Consider the following 19,166-nt stretch of genomic DNA (forward strand, 5'->3'; position numbering starts at 1 on the left):
CATAGCCATGGATGCAAACTGGACACTGGTCCAGATGGAAAATGGACTGGATGGACACCAGTGCCATGGATCCCACTCTGGATGCACCCTCTTCTCGATGGACACAAGAATCATGCATGCGTCTGTAGATGGAGCCTGGTATGAATGGACAGCACAGCCACGTATCCAGATGGATACTTGTCCAGATGGACAGCAGAGCTGTGGATCCCAAGTGGACACTGATCTGGATGGACACCAGAGCCATGGATCCCACTGTGGATGGACACTGGTATGGATAGACATCAGAGCCTTGGATCCCAGCTGGACCCTGTTCTGGATGGAGAGCAGAGTCTTGGATTAAACTCTGGATAGATACTTGCCCAGATAGACACCAGAGCCGTGGATCCCAACTAGATACTGGTCAGGATGGACACCAGTGCCATGGATCCCACTGTGGATGGACACTGGTATGGATAGACCTCAGAACCTTGGATCCCAGTTTTACTCTGTTCTGGATAGACTCCAGAGCCATGGATCCGTCTCAGGATGGACACAGTCCTGGATGGACACCAGAGCAATGAATCCAAATTGGAGCCTGCTCTGGATGGATACAAGGGCCATGGATTCCTCTCTTGATGGACACTGGTGGAGATAGCAACCAGAGGCATGGATCCGAATCTAGATGGACACTGGTCCTGAAGGACACTGGTCTATATGGTGACCAGAGCCATTCCTCCCACCTTGTATTGACTCTTGCCAGACACCGAGGCATGGATCCTACTCTGGATGGCCAGTGGTCTGGATGGGCACCAGACCATGGCTCCCCTATGAATGGACACTTGTCTAGATGGACATAAGAGCCATGGATTCCAGCTGGACACAGGTGTGGATGGACACCAGAACCATGGATCCCACAGTGGATTGACAGTGGTCAGGATGGACTCCAGAGCAATGGATGCCACTGTGGATGGACGCAGGTAGAGATGCACACTAGAGTAATGGTGTCCGCTCTGGATGGACACTGGTCAGGATAGACAGCAGAACCCTGGCTTCCACTCTGGATGGACGCTTGCCTGAATAGACAAAAGAGCTATGGATCCCAGCTTGACACTGGTCTGGATGGACACCAGCGCCATGGATCCCACTCTGAATACACACTACTCGTGATGGACACAAGAGCCATGCATCCCTCTGTGGATGGAGCCTGGTTTGAATGGACGGCACAGCCACGCATCCAGATGGACAGCAGAGTCGTGGATCCCAACTGGACAGTGGTCTGGATGGACACCAGTGCCATCGATCCCACTGTGGATGGACACTGGTATGGATAGACATCAGAGCCTTGGATCCAGTTGGACCCTGTTCTGGATGGACAGCAGAGTCTTGGATTGGACTCTGGATCGATGCTGCTCTAGATGGACACCAGAGTCATGGATCCCACTGTGGGTGGATCCTAGTCTGGATGGACTCCAGAGCCATGGATCCGTCTCTGGATGGACACTGTTCTGGATGGACACCAGAGCCATAGATACAAATTGGAGCCTGGTCTGGATGGCTACAAGGGCCATGGATTCCTCTCTTGATGGACACAGGTGGCGATAGGAACCAGAGGCATGGATCCGACTCTAGATGGACACTGGTCTATATGGACACTGGTCCAGATGGTGACTAGAGCAATTCCTCCCACCTTGTATTGACTCTTGCCAGACACTGAGGCATGGATCCCACTCTGAATGGCCAGTGGTCTGGATGGGCACCAGACCATGGCTCCGCTATGAATGGACACTGGTCTAGATGGACGCCAGAGCCATGGATTCCAGCTGGACACTGGTTGGGAACAACACCAGAGCAATGGATGCCACTGTGGATGGACACTGGTTTGGATGGACATAAGAGCCACGGATCCCAATCTGGATGGACGCTGCTGTGAATAGACCCCAGAGCCATGGATCCCACAGTGGATTGACAGTGGTCAGGATGGACACCAGAGCAATGGATGCCACTGTGGATGGACACAGGTAGAGATGCACACCAGAGTAATGGTGTCCGCTCTGGATGGACACTGGTCAGGATAGACAGCAGAACCCTGGCTTCCACTCTGGATGGACGCTTGCCTGAATAGACAAAAGAGCTATGGATCCCAGCTTGACACTGGTCTGGATGGACACCAGAGCCATGGATCCCACTCTGAATATACACTACTCGTGATGGACACAAGAGCCATGCATCCCTCTGTGGATAGAGCCTGGTTTGAATGGACAGCACAGCCACACATCCAGATGGACACCAGAGCCGTGGATCACAACTGTACACTGGTCTGGATGGACAGCAGAGCCATGGATCCCACTGTGGATGGACCCTGGTACAGATGGACAGCATAGCCATGGATGCAAACTGGACACTGGTCCAGATGGATAATGCTCTGGATGGATGCCAGAGCCATGGATCCCTCTCTGGATGCACGCTCTTCTCGATGGACACAAGAGTCATGCATGCGTCTGTAGATGGAGCCTGGTATGAATGGACAGCACAGCCACGTATCCAGATGGATACTTGTCCAGATGGACAGCACAGCTGTGGATCCCAAGTGGACACTGATCTGGATGGACACCAGAGCCATGGATTCCACTGTGGATGGACACTGGTATGGATAGGCATCAGAGCCTTGGATCCCAGCTGGACCCTGTTCTGGATGGACAGCAGAGTCTTGGATTGGACTCTGGATGGATTATGCTCCAGATGGACACCAGAGCCATGGATCCCACTTTGGATGGATCCTGGTCTGGAAAGACTCCAGAGCCATGGATCCGTCTCTGGATGGACACTGTTCTGGATGGACACCAGAGCCATGGATCCAAATTGGAGCCTGGTCTGGATGGATACAAGGGCCATGGATTCTACTCTTGATGGACACTGGTGGAGATAGGAACCAGAGGCATGGATCCGACTCTAGATGGACACTGGTCGAGATGGACACTGGTCCAGATGGTGACCAGAGCAATTCCTCCCACCTTGTATTGACTCTTGCCAGACACCGAGGCATGGATCGCACTCTGGATGGCCAGTGGGCTGGGAGGGCACCAGACCATGGCTCCCCAATAAATGGACACTGGTCTAGATGGATGCCAGAGCCATGGATTCCAGCTGGACACTGGTTGGGAACAACACCAGAGCAATGGATGCCACTGTGGATGGACACTGGTTTGGATGGACATAAGAGCCACGGATCCCAATCTGGATGGACGCTGCTGTGAATAGACACCAGAGCCATGGATCCCACAGTGGATTGACAGTGGTCAGGATGGACACCAGAGCAATGGATGCCACTGTGGATGGACACAGGTAGAGATGCACACCAGAGTAATGGTGTCCGCTCTGGATGGACACTGGTCAGGATAGACAGCAGAACCCTGGCTTCCACTCTGGATGGATGCTTGCCTGAATAGACAAAAGAGCTATGGATCCCAGCTTGACACTGGTCTGGATGGACACCAGAGCCATGGATCCCACTCTGAATACACACTACTCGTGATGGACACAAGAGCCATGCATCCCTCTGTGGATAGAGCCTGGTTTGAATGGACAGCACAGCCACGCATCCAGATGGACACCAGAGCCGTGGATCCAAATTGGAGCCTGGTCTGGATGGATACAAGGGCCATGGATTCCACTCTTGATGGACACTGGTGAAGATAGCAACCAGAGCCATGGATCCGACTCTAGATGGACACTGGTCCAGATGGTTACTAGAGTCATTCCTCCCACCTTGTATTGATAGTGGTGTGGCCAGACACCGAGCCTTGGATCCCACTTTGGATGGCCAGTGGTCTGGATGGGCACCAGACCACGGATCCCCTCGGAATGGACACTGGTCTAGGTAGACGCCAGAGCCATGGATTCCAGCTGGACACTGGTGTGGATGGACACCAGAGCCATGGATGCCACTGTGGATGGACACTGGTTTGGATGGACATAAGAGCCACGGATCCCAATCTGGATGGACGCTGCTGTGAATAGACCCCAAAGCCATGGATCCCACAGTGGATTTGCCAGTTGTCAGCATGGACACCAGAGCAATGGATGCCACTGTGGATGGACACAGGTAGAGATGCACACCAGAGTAATGGTGTCCGCTCTGGATGGACACTGATCTGGATAGACAGCAGAACCCTGGCTTCCACTCTGGATGGACGCTTGCCTGAATAGACAAAAGAGCTATGGATCCCAGCTTGACACTGGTCCGTATGGGCACCAGAGCAATGGATCCCACTCTGAATGGACCGTGGTACAGATGGACAGCATAGCCATGGATGTAAACTGGACACTGGTCCAGATGGATAATGGTCTGGATGGACGCCAGAGCCATGGATACCACTCTGGATGCACGCTGTTCTTGATGGACACAGGAGTCATGCATGGGCCTGTAGATGGAGCCTGGGAGGAATGGACAGCACAGCCACGCATCCAAATGGACACCAGAGCCGTGGATCCCAACTGTACACTGGTCTGGATGGACACCAGAGCCATGGATCCCACTGTGGATGGACCCTGGTACAGATGGACAGCATAGCCATGGATGCAAACTGGACACTGGTCCAGATGGAAAATGGACTGGATGGACACCAGTGCCATGGATCCCACTCTGGATGCACCCTCTTCTCGATGGACACAAGAATCATGCATGCGTCTGTAGATGGAGCCTGGTATGAATGGACAGCACAGCCACGTATCCAGATGGATACTTGTCCAGATGGACAGCAGAGCTGTGGATCCCAAGTGGACACTGATCTGGATGGACACCAGAGCCATGGATCCCACTGTGGATGGACACTGGTATGGATAGACATCAGAGCCTTGGATCCCAGCTGGACCCTGTTCTGGATGGAGAGCAGAGTCTTGGATTAAACTCTGGATAGATACTTGCCCAGATAGACACCAGAGCCGTGGATCCCAACTAGATACTGGTCAGGATGGACACCAGTGCCATGGATCCCACTGTGGATGGACACTGGTATGGATAGACCTCAGAACCTTGGATCCCAGTTTTACTCTGTTCTGGATAGACTCCAGAGCCATGGATCCGTCTCAGGATGGACACAGTCCTGGATGGACACCAGAGCAATGAATCCAAATTGGAGCCTGCTCTGGATGGATACAAGGGCCATGGATTCCTCTCTTGATGGACACTGGTGGAGATAGCAACCAGAGGCATGGATCCGAATCTAGATGGACACTGGTCCTGAAGGACACTGGTCTATATGGTGACCAGAGCCATTCCTCCCACCTTGTATTGACTCTTGCCAGACACCGAGGCATGGATCCTACTCTGGATGGCCAGTGGTCTGGATGGGCACCAGACCATGGCTCCCCTATGAATGGACACTTGTCTAGATGGACATAAGAGCCATGGATTCCAGCTGGACACAGGTGTGGATGGACACCAGAACCATGGATCCCACAGTGGATTGACAGTGGTCAGGATGGACTCCAGAGCAATGGATGCCACTGTGGATGGACGCAGGTAGAGATGCACACTAGAGTAATGGTGTCCGCTCTGGATGGACACTGGTCAGGATAGACAGCAGAACCCTGGCTTCCACTCTGGATGGACGCTTGCCTGAATACACAAAAGAGCTATGGATCCCAGCTTGACACTGGTCTGGATGGACACCAGAGCCATGGATCCCACTCTGAATACACACTACTCGTGATGGACACAAGAGCCATGCATCCCTCTGTGGATGGAGCCTGGTTTGAATGGACGGCACAGCCACGCATCCAGATGGACAGCAGAGTCGTGGATCCCAACTGGACAGTGGTCTGGATGGACACCAGTGCCATCGATCCCACTGTGGATGGACACTGGTATGGATAGACATCAGAGCCTTGGATCCAGTTGGACCCTGTTCTGGATGGACAGCAGAGTCTTGGATTGGACTCTGGATCGATGCTGCTCTAGATGGACACCAGAGTCATGGATCCCACTGTGGGTGGATCCTAGTCTGGATGGACTCCAGAGCCATGGATCCGTCTCTGGATGGACACTGTTCTGGATGGACACCAGAGCCATAGATACAAATTGGAGCCTGGTCTGGATGGCTACAAGGGCCATGGATTCCTCTCTTGATGGACACAGGTGGCGATAGGAACCAGAGGCATGGATCCGACTCTAGATGGACACTGGTCTATATGGACACTGGTCCAGATGGTGACTAGAGCAATTCCTCCCACCTTGTATTGACTCTTGCCAGACACTGAGGCATGGATCCCACTCTGGATGGCCAGTGGTCTGGATGGGCACCAGACCATGGCTCCGCTATGAATGGACACTGGTCTAGATGGACGCCAGAGCCATGGATTCCAGCTGGACACTGGTTGGGAACAACACCAGAGCAATGGATGCCACTGTGGATGGACACTGGTTTGGATGGACATAAGAGCCACGGATCCCAATCTGGATGGACGCTGCTGTGAATAGACCCCAGAGCCATGGATCCCACAGTGGATTGACAGTGGTCAGGATGGACACCAGAGCAATGGATGCCACTGTGGATGGACACAGGTAGAGATGCACACCAGAGTAATGGTGTCCGCTCTGGATGGACACTGGTCAGGATAGACAGCAGAACCCTGGCTTCCACTCTGGATGGACGCTTGCCTGAATAGACAAAAGAGCTATGGATCCCAGCTTGACACTGGTCTGGATGGACACCAGAGCCATGGATCCCACTCTGAATATACACTACTCGTGATGGACACAAGAGCCATGCATCCCTCTGTGGATAGAGCCTGGTTTGAATGGACAGCACAGCCACACATCCAGATGGACACCAGAGCCGTGGATCACAACTGTACACTGGTCTGGATGGACAGCAGAGCCATGGATCCCACTGTGGATGGACCCTGGTACAGATGGACAGCATAGCCATGGATGCAAACTGGACACTGGTCCAGATGGATAATGCTCTGGATGGATGCCAGAGCCATGGATCCCTCTCTGGATGCACGCTCTTCTCGATGGACACAAGAGTCATGCATGCGTCTGTAGATGGAGCCTGGTATGAATGGACAGCACAGCCACGTATCCAGATGGATACTTGTCCAGATGGACAGCACAGCTGTGGATCCCAAGTGGACACTGATCTGCATGGACACCAGAGCCATGGATTCCACTGTGGATGGACACTGGTATGGATAGGCATCAGAGCCTTGGATCCCAGCTGGACCCTGTTCTGGATGGACAGCAGAGTCTTGGATTGGACTCTGGATGGATTATGCTCCAGATGGACACCAGAGCCATGGATCCCACTTTGGATGGATCCTGGTCTGGAAAGACTCCAGAGCCATGGATCCGTCTCTGGATGGACACTGTTCTGGATGGACACCAGAGCCATGGATCCAAATTGGAGCCTGGTCTGGATGGATACAAGGGCCATGGATTCTACTCTTGATGGACACTGGTGGAGATAGGAACCAGAGGCATGGATCCGACTCTAGATGGACACTGGTCGAGATGGACACTGGTCCAGATGGTGACCAGAGCAATTCCTCCCACCTTGTATTGACTCTTGCCAGACACCGAGGCATGGATCGCACTCTGGATGGCCAGTGGGCTGGGAGGGCACCAGACCATGGCTCGCCAATAAATGGACACTGGTCTAGATGGATGCCAGAGCCATGGATTCCAGCTGGACACTGGTTGGGAACAACACCAGAGCAATGGATGCCACTGTGGATGGACACTGGTTTGGATGGACATAAGAGCCACGGATCCCAATCTGGATGGACGCTGCTGTGAATAGACACCAGAGCCATGGATCCCACAGTGGATTGACAGTGGTCAGGATGGACACCAGAGCAATGGATGCCACTGTGGATGGACACTGGTTTGGATGGACATAAGAGCCACGGATCCCAATCTGGATGGACGCTGCTGTGAATAGACACCAGAGCCATGGATCCCACAGTGGATTGACAGTGGTCAGGATGGACACCAGAGCAATGGATGCCACTGTGGATGGACACAGGTAGAGATGCACACCAGAGTAATGGTGTCCGCTCTGGATGGACACTGGTCAGGATAGACAGCAGAACCCTGGCTTCCACTCTGGATGGATGCTTGCCTGAATAGACAAAAGAGCTATGGATCCCAGCTTGACACTGGTCTGGATGGACACCAGAGCCATGGATCCCACTCTGAATACACACTACTCGTGATGGACACAAGAGCCATGCATCCCTCTGTGGATAGAGCCTGGTTTGAATGGACAGCACAGCCACGCATCCAGATGGACACCAGAGCCGTGGATCCAAATTGGAGCCTGGTCTGGATGGATACAAGGGCCATGGATTCCACTCTTGATGGACACTGGTGAAGATAGCAACCAGAGCCATGGATCCGACTCTAGATGGACACTGGTCCAGATGGTTACTAGAGTCATTCCTCCCACCTTGTATTGATAGTGGTGTGGCCAGACACCGAGCCTTGGATCCCACTTTGGATGGCCAGTGGTCTGGATGGGCACCAGACCACGGATCCCCTCGGAATGGACACTGGTCTAGGTAGACGCCAGAGCCATGGATTCCAGCTGGACACTGGTGTGGATGGACACCAGAGCCATGGATGCCACTGTGGATGGACACTGGTTTGGATGGACATAAGAGCCACGGATCCCAATCTGGATGGACGCTGCTGTGAATAGACCCCAAAGCCATGGATCCCACAGTGGATTTGCCAGTTGTCAGCATGGACACCAGAGCAATGGATGCCACTGTGGATGGACACAGGTAGAGATGCACACCAGAGTAATGGTGTCCGCTCTGGATGGACACTGATCTGGATAGACAGCAGAACCCTGGCTTCCACTCTGGATGGACGCTTGCCTGAATAGACAAAAGAGCTATGGATCCCAGCTTGACACTGGTCCGTATGGGCACCAGAGCAATGGATCCCACTCTGAATGGACCGTGGTACAGATGGACAGCATAGCCATGGATGTAAACTGGACACTGGTCCAGATGGATAATGGTCTGGATGGACGCCAGAGCCATGGATACCACTCTGGATGCACGCTGTTCTTGATGGACACAGGAGTCATGCATGGGCCTGTAGATGGAGCCTGGGATGAATGGACAGCACAGCCACGCATCCAAATGGACACCAGAGCCGTGGATCCCAACTGTACACTGGTCTGGATGGACACCAGAGCCATGGATCCCACTGTGGATGGACCCTGGTACAGATGGACAGCATAGCCATGGATGCAAACTGGACACTGGTCCAGATGGAAAATGGACTGGATGGACACCAGTGCCATGGATCCCACTCTGGATGCACCCTCTTCTCGATGGACACAAGAATCATGCATGCGTCTGTAGATGGAGCCTGGTATGAATGGACAGCACAGCCACGTATCCAGATGGATACTTGTCCAGATGGACAGCAGAGCTGTGGATCCCAAGTGGACACTGATCTGGATGGACACCAGAGCCATGGATCCCACTGTGGATGGACACTGGTATGGATAGACATCAGAGCCTTGGATCCCAGCTGGACCCTGTTCTGGATGGAGAGCAGAGTCTTGGATTAAACTCTGGATAGATACTTGCCCAGATAGACACCAGAGCCGTGGATCCCAACTAGATACTGGTCAGGATGGACACCAGTGCCATGGATCCCACTGTGGATGGACACTGGTATGGATAGACCTCAGAACCTTGGATCCCAGTTTTACTCTGTTCTGGATAGACTCCAGAGCCATGGATCCGTCTCAGGATGGACACAGTCCTGGATGGACACCAGAGCAATGAATCCAAATTGGAGCCTGCTCTGGATGGATACAAGGGCCATGGATTCCTCTCTTGATGGACACTGGTGGAGATAGCAACCAGAGGCATGGATCCGAATCTAGATGGACACTGGTCCTGAAGGACACTGGTCTATATGGTGACCAGAGCCATTCCTCCCACCTTGTATTGACTCTTGCCAGACACCGAGGCATGGATCCTACTCTGGATGGCCAGTGGTCTGGATGGGCACCAGACCATGGCTCCCCTATGAATGGACACTTGTCTAGATGGACATAAGAGCCATGGATTCCAGCTGGACACAGGTGTGGATGGACACCAGAACCATGGATCCCACAGTGGATTGACAGTGGTCAGGATGGACTCCAGAGCAATGGATGCCACTGTGGATGGACGCAGGTAGAGATGCACACTAGAGTAATGGTGTCCGCTCTGGATGGACACTGGTCAGGATAGACAGCAGAACCCTGGCTTCCACTCTGGATGGACGCTTGCCTGAATACACAAAAGAGCTATGGATCCCAGCTTGACACTGGTCTGGATGGACACCAGAGCCATGGATCCCACTCTGAATACACACTACTCGTGATGGACACAAGAGCCATGCATCCCTCTGTGGATGGAGCCTGGTTTGAATGGACGGCACAGCCACGCATCCAGATGGACAGCAGAGTCGTGGATCCCAACTGGACAGTGGTCTGGATGGACACCAGTGCCATCGATCCCACTGTGGATGGACACTGGTATGGATAGACATCAGAGCCTTGGATCCAGTTGGACCCTGTTCTGGATGGACAGCAGAGTCTTGGATTGGACTCTGGATCGATGCTGCTCTAGATGGACACCAGAGTCATGGATCCCACTGTGGGTGGATCCTAGTCTGGATGGACTCCAGAGCCATGGATCCGTCTCTGGATGGACACTGTTCTGGATGGACACCAGAGCCATAGATACAAATTGGAGCCTGGTCTGGATGGCTACAAGGGCCATGGATTCCTCTCTTGATGGACACAGGTGGCGATAGGAACCAGAGGCATGGATCCGACTCTAGATGGACACTGGTCTATATGGACACTGGTCCAGATGGTGACTAGAGCAATTCCTCCCACCTTGTATTGACTCTTGCCAGACACTGAGGCATGGATCCCACTCTGGATGGCCAGTGGGCTGGGAGGGCACCAGACCATGGCTCCCCAATAAATGGACACTGGTCTAGATGGATGCCAGAGCCATGGATTCCAGCTGGACACTGGTTGGGAACAACACCAGAGCAATGGATGCCACTGTGGATGGACACTGGTTTGGATGGACATAAGAGCCACGGATCCCAATCTGGATGGACGCTGCTGTGAATAGACCCCAGAGCCATGGATCCCACAGTGGATTGACAGTGGTCAGGATGGACACCAGAGCAATGGATGCCACTGTGGATGGACACAGGTAGAGATGCACACCAGAGTAATGGTGTCCGCTCTGGATGGACACTGGTCAGGATAGACAGCAGAACCCTGGCTTCCACTCTGGATGGATGCTTGCCTGAATAGACAAAAGAGCTATGGATCCCAGCTTGACACTGGTCTGGATGGACACCAGAGCCATGGATCCCACTCTGAATACACACTACTCGTGATGGACACAAGAGCCATGCATCCCTCTGTGGATAGAGCCTGGTTTGAATGGACAGCACAGCCACGCATCCAGATGGACACCAGAGCCGTGGATCCAAATTGGAGCCTGGTCTGGATGGATACAAGGGCCATGGATTCCACTCTTGATGGACACTGGTGAAGATAGCAACCAGAGCCATGGATCCGACTCTAGATGGACACTGGTCCAGATGGTTACTAGAGTCATTCCTCCCACCTTGTATTGATAGTGGTGTGGCCAGACACCGAGCCTTGGATCCCACTTTGGATGGCCAGTGGTCTGGATGGGCACCAGACCACGGATCCCCTCGGAATGGACACTGGTCTAGGTAGACGCCAGAGCCATGGATTCCAGCTGGACACTGGTGTGGATGGACACCAGAGCCATGGATGCCACTGTGGATGGACACTGGTTTGGATGGACATAAGAGCCACGGATCCCAATCTGGATGGACGCTGCTGTGAATAGACCCCAAAGCCATGGATCCCACAGTGGATTTGCCAGTTGTCAGCATGGACACCAGAGCAATGGATGCCACTGTGGATGGACACAGGTAGAGATGCACACCAGAGTAATGGTGTCCGCTCTGGATGGACACTGATCTGGATAGACAGCAGAACCCTGGCTTCCACTCTGGATGGACGCTTGCCTGAATAGACAAAAGAGCTATGGATCCCAGCTTGACACTGGTCCGTATGGGCACCAGAGCAATGGATCCCACTCTGAATGGACCGTGGTACAGATGGACAGCATAGCCATGGATGTAAACTGGACACTGGTCCAGATGGATAATGGTCTGGATGGACGCCAGAGCCATGGATACCACTCTGGATGCACGCTGTTCTTGATGGACACAGGAGTCATGCATGGGCCTGTAGATGGAGCCTGGGATGAATGGACAGCACAGCCACGCATCCAAATGGACACCAGAGCCGTGGATCCCAACTGTACACTGGTCTGGATGGACACCAGAGCCATGGATCCCACTGTGGATGGACCCTGGTACAGATGGACAGCATAGCCATGGATGCAAACTGGACACTGGTCCAGATGGAAAATGGACTGGATGGACACCAGTGCCATGGATCCCACTCTGGATGCACCCTCTTCTCGATGGACACAAGAATCATGCATGCGTCTGTAGATGGAGCCTGGTATGAATGGACAGCACAGCCACGTATCCAGATGGATACTTGTCCAGATGGACAGCAGAGCTGTGGATCCCAAGTGGACACTGATCTGGATGGACACCAGAGCCATGGATCCCACTGTGGATGGACACTGGTATGGATAGACATCAGAGCCTTGGATCCCAGCTGGACCCTGTTCTGGATGGAGAGCAGAGTCTTGGATTAAACTCTGGATAGATACTTGCCCAGATAGACACCAGAGCCGTGGATCCCAACTAGATACTGGTCAGGATGGACACCAGTGCCATGGATCCCACTGTGGATGGACACTGGTATGGATAGACCTCAGAACCTTGGATCCCAGTTTTACTCTGTTCTGGATAGACTCCAGAGCCATGGATCCGTCTCAGGATGGACACAGTCCTGGATGGACACCAGAGCAATGAATCCAAATTGGAGCCTGCTCTGGATGGATACAAGGGCCATGGATTCCTCTCTTGATGGACACTGGTGGAGATAGCAACCAGAGGCATGGATCCGAATCTAGATGGACACTGGTCCTGAAGGACACTGGTCTATATGGTGACCAGAGCCATTCCTCCCACCTTGTATTGACTCTTGCCAGACACCGAGGCATGGATCCTACTCTGGATGGCCAGTGGTCTGGATGGGCACCAGACCATGGCTCCCCTATGAATGGACACTTGTCTAGATGGACATAAGAGCCATGGATTCCAGCTGGACACAGGTGTGGATGGACACCAGAACCATGGATCCCACAGTGGATTGACAGTGGTCAGGATGGACTCCAGAGCAATGGATGCCACTGTGGATGGACGCAGGTAGAGATGCACACTAGAGTAATGGTGTCCGCTCTGGATGGACACTGGTCAGGATAGACAGCAGAACCCTGGCTTCCACTCTGGATGGACGCTTGCCTGAATAGACAAAAGAGCTATGGATCCCAGCTTGACACTGGTCTGGATGGACACCAGAGCCATGGATCCCACTCTGAATACACACTACTCGTGATGGACACAAGAGCCATGCATCCCTCTGTGGATGGAGCCTGGTTTGAATGGACGGCACAGCCACGCATCCAGATGGACAGCAGAGTCGTGGATCCCAACTGGACAGTGGTCTGGATGGACACCAGTGCCATCGATCCCACTGTGGATGGACACTGGTATGGATAGACATCAGAGCCTTGGATCCAGTTGGACCCTGTTCTGGATGGACAGCAGAGTCTTGGATTGGACTCTGGATCGATGCTGCTCTAGATGGACACCAGAGTCATGGATCCCACTGTGGGTGGATCCTAGTCTGGATGGACTCCAGAGCCATGGATCCGTCTCTGGATGGACACTGTTCTGGATGGACACCAGAGCCATAGATACAAATTGGAGCCTGGTCTGGATGGCTACAAGGGCCATGGATTCCTCTCTTGATGGACACAGGTGGCGATAGGAACCAGAGGCATGGATCCGACTCTAGATGGACACTGGTCTATATGGACACTGGTCCAGATGGTGACTAGAGCAATTCCTCCCACCTTGTATTGACTCTTGCCAGACACTGAGGCATGGATCCCACTCTGGATGGCCAGTGGTCTGGATGGGCACCAGACCATGGCTCCGCTATGAATGGACACTGGTCTAGATGGACGCCAGAGCCATGGATTCCAGCTGGACACTGGTTGGGAACAACACCAGAGCAATGGATGCCACTGTGGATGGACACTGGTTTGGATGGACATAAGAGCCACGGATCCCAATCTGGATGGACGCTGCTGTGAATAGACCCCAGAGCCATGGATCCCACAGTGGATTGACAGTGGTCAGGATGGACACCAGAGCAATGGATGCCACTGTGGATGGACACAGGTAGAGATGCACACCAGAGTAATGGTGTCCGCTCTGGATGGACACTGGTCAGGATAGACAGCAGAACCCTGGCTTCCACTCTGGATGGACGCTTGCCTGAATAGACAAAAGAGCTATGGATCCCAGCTTGACACTGGTCTGGATGGACACCAGAGCCATGGATCCCACTCTGAATATACACTACTCGTGATGGACACAAGAGCCATGCATCCCTCTGTGGATAGAGCCTGGTTTGAATGGACAGCACAGCCACACATCCAGATGGACACCAGAGCCGTGGATCACAACTGTACACTGGTCTGGATGGACAGCAGAGCCATGGATCCCACTGTGGATGGACCCTGGTACAGATGGACAGCATAGCCATGGATGCAAACTGGACACTGGTCCAGATGGATAATGCTCTGGATGGATGCCAGAGCCATGGATCCCTCTCTGGATGCACGCTCTTCTCGATGGACACAAGAGTCATGCATGCGTCTGTAGATGGAGCCTGGTATGAATGGACAGCACAGCCACGTATCCAGATGGATACTTGTCCAGATGGACAGCACAGCTGTGGATCCCAAGTGGACACTGATCTGCATGGACACCAGAGCCATGGATTCCACTGTGGATGGACACTGGTATGGATAGGCATCAGAGCCTTGGATCCCAGCTGGACCCTGTTCTGGATGGAGAGCAGAGTCTTGGATTAAACTCTGGATAGATACTTGCCCAGATAGACACCAGAGCCGTGGATCCCAACTAGATACTGGTCAGGATGGACACCAGTGCCATGGATCCCACTGTGGATGGACACTGGTATGGATAGACCTCAGAACCTTGGATCCCAGTTTTACTCTGTTCTGGATAGACTCCAGAGCCATGGATCCGTCTCAGGATGGACACAGTCCTGGATGGACACCAGAGCAATGAATCCAAATTGGAGCCTGCTCTGGATGGATACAAGGGCCATGGATTCCTCTCTTGATGGACACTGGTGGAGATAGCAACCAGAGGCATGGATCCGAATCTAGATGGACACTGGTCCTGAAGGACACTGGTCTATATGGTGACCAGAGCCATTCCTCCCACCTTGTATTGACTCTTGCCAGACACCGAGGCATGGATCCTACTCTGGATGGCCAGTGGTCTGGATGGGCACCAGACCATGGCTCCCCTATGAATGGACACTTGTCTAGATGGACATAAGAGCCATGGATTCCAGCTGGACACAGGTGTGGATGGACACCAGAACCATGGATCCCACAGTGGATTGACAGTGGTCAGGATGGACTCCAGAGCAATGGATGCCACTGTGGATGGACGCAGGTAGAGATGCACACTAGAGTAATGGTGTCCGCTCTGGATGGACACTGGTCAGGATAGACAGCAGAACCCTGGCTTCCACTCTGGATGGACGCTTGCCTGAATAGACAAAAGAGCTATGGATCCCAGCTTGACACTGGTCTGGATGGACACCAGAGCCATGGATCCCACTCTGAATACACACTACTCGTGATGGACACAAGAGCCATGCATCCCTCTGTGGATGGAGCCTGGTTTGAATGGACGGCACAGCCACGCATCCAGATGGACAGCAGAGTCGTGGATCCCAACTGGACAGTGGTCTGGATGGACACCAGTGCCATCGATCCCACTGTGGATGGACACTGGTATGGATAGACATCAGAGCCTTGGATCCAGTTGGACCCTGTTCTGGATGGACAGCAGAGTCTTGGATTGGACTCTGGATCGATGCTGCTCTAGATGGACACCAGAGTCATGGATCCCACTGTGGGTGGATCCTAGTCTGGATGGACTCCAGAGCCATGGATCCGTCTCTGGATGGACACTGTTCTGGATGGACACCAGAGCCATAGATACAAATTGGAGCCTGGTCTGGATGGCTACAAGGGCCATGGATTCCTCTCTTGATGGACACAGGTGGCGATAGGAACCAGAGGCATGGATCCGACTCTAGATGGACACTGGTCTATATGGACACTGGTCCAGATGGTGACTAGAGCAATTCCTCCCACCTTGTATTGACTCTTGCCAGACACTGAGGCATGGATCCCACTCTGGATGGCCAGTGGTCTGGATGGGCACCAGACCATGGCTCCGCTATGAATGGACACTGGTCTAGATGGACGCCAGAGCCATGGATTCCAGCTGGACACTGGTTGGGAACAACACCAGAGCAATGGATGCCACTGTGGATGGACACTGGTTTGGATGGACATAAGAGCCACGGATCCCAATCTGGATGGACGCTGCTGTGAATAGACCCCAGAGCCATGGATCCCACAGTGGATTGACAGTGGTCAGGATGGACACCAGAGCAATGGATGCCACTGTGGATGGACACAGGTAGAGATGCACACCAGAGTAATGGTGTCCGCTCTGGATGGACACTGGTCAGGATAGACAGCAGAACCCTGGCTTCCACTCTGGATGGACGCTTGCCTGAATAGACAAAAGAGCTATGGATCCCAGCTTGACACTGGTCTGGATGGACACCAGAGCCATGGATCCCACTCTGAATATACACTACTCGTGATGGACACAAGAGCCATGCATCCCTCTGTGGATAGAGCCTGGTTTGAATGGACAGCACAGCCACACATCCAGATGGACACCAGAGCCGTGGATCACAACTGTACACTGGTCTGGATGGACAGCAGAGCCATGGATCCCACTGTGGATGGACCCTGGTACAGATGGACAGCATAGCCATGGATGCAAACTGGACACTGGTCCAGATGGATAATGCTCTGGATGGATGCCAGAGCCATGGATCCCTCTCTGGATGCACGCTCTTCTCGATGGACACAAGAGTCATGCATGCGTCTGTAGATGGAGCCTGGTATGAATGGACAGCACAGCCACGTATCCAGATGGATACTTGTCCAGATGGACAGCACAGCTGTGGATCCCAAGTGGACACTGATCTGCATGGACACCAGAGCCATGGATTCCACTGTGGATGGACACTGGTATGGATAGGCATCAGAGCCTTGGATCCCAGCTGGACCCTGTTCTGGATGGACAGCAGAGTCTTGGATTGGACTCTGGATGGATTATGCTCCAGATGGACACCAGAGCCATGGATCCCACTTTGGATGGATCCTGGTCTGGAAAGACTCCAGAGCCATGGATCCGTCTCTGGATGGACACTGTTCTGGATGGACACCAGAGCCATGGATCCAAATTGGAGCCTGGTCTGGATGGATACAAGGGCCATGGATTCTACTCTTGATGGACACTGGTGGAGATAGGAACCAGAGGCATGGATCCGACTCTAGATGGACACTGGTCGAGATGGACACTGGTCCAGATGGTGACCAGAGCAATTCCTCCCACCTTGTATTGACTCTTGCCAGACACCGAGGCATGGATCGCACTCTGGATGGCCAGTGGGCTGGGAGGGCACCAGACCATGGCTCCCCAATAAATGGACACTGGTCTAGATGGATGCCAGAGCCATGGATTCCAGCTGGACACTGGTTGGGAACAACACCAGAGCAATGGATGCCACTGTGGATGGACACTGGTTTGGATGGACATAAGAGCCACGGATCCCAATCTGGATGGACGCTGCTGTGAATAGACACCAGAGCCATGGATCCCACAGTGGATTGACAGTGGTCAGGATGGACACCAGAGCAATGGATGCCACTGTGGATGGACACAGGTAGAGATGCACACCAGAGTAATGGTGTCCGCTCTGGATGGACACTGGTCAGGATAGACAGCAGAACCCTGGCTTCCACTCTGGATGGATGCTTGCCTGAATAGACAAAAGAGCTATGGATCCCAGCTTGACACTGGTCTGGATGGACACCAGAGCCATGGATCCCACTCTGAATACACACTACTCGTGATGGACACAAGAGCCATGCATCCCTCTGTGGATAGAGCCTGGTTTGAATGGACAGCACAGCCACGCATCCAGATGGACACCAGAGCCGTGGATCCAAATTGGAGCCTGGTCTGGATGGATACAAGGGCCATGGATTCCACTCTTGATGGACACTGGTGAAGATAGCAACCAGAGCCATGGATCCGACTCTAGATTGACACTGGTCCAGATGGTCACTAGAACCATTCCTCCCACCATGTATTGATAGTGGTGTGGCCAGACACCGAGCCTTGGATCCCAGTCTGGATGGCCAGTGGTCTGGATGGGCACCAGACCATGGCTCCGCTATGAATGGACACTGGTCTAGATGGATGCCAGAGCCATGGATTCCAGCTGGACACTGGTTGGGAACAACACCAGAGCAATGGATGCCACTGTGGATGGACACTGGTTTGGATGGACATAAGAGCCACGGATCCCAATCTGGATGGACGCTGCTGTGAATAGACACCAGAGCCATGGATCCCACAGTGGATTGACAGTGGTCAGGATGGACACCAGAGCAATGGATGCCACTGTGGATGGACACAGGTAGAGATGCACACCAGAGTAATGGTGTCCGCTCTGGATGGACACTGGTCAGGATAGACAGCAGAACCCTGGCTTCCACTCTGGATGGACGCTTGCCTGAATAGACAAAAGAGCTATGGATCCCAGCTTGACACTGGTCTGGATGGACACCAGCGCCATGGATACCACTCTGAATACACACTACTCGTGATGGACACAAGAGCCATGCATCGCTCTGTGGATAGAGCCTGGTTTGAATGGACAGCACAGCCACACATCCAGATGGACACCAGAGCCGTGGAT

The sequence above is a fragment of the Chamaea fasciata genome, unplaced genomic scaffold (genome assembly GCF_029207755.1).
Source record: "Chamaea fasciata isolate MVZ Bird 193981 ecotype frontalis unplaced genomic scaffold, bChaFas1.0.hap1 SCAF_87, whole genome shotgun sequence".
Taxonomy (NCBI): domain Eukaryota; kingdom Metazoa; phylum Chordata; class Aves; order Passeriformes; family Sylviidae; genus Chamaea; species Chamaea fasciata.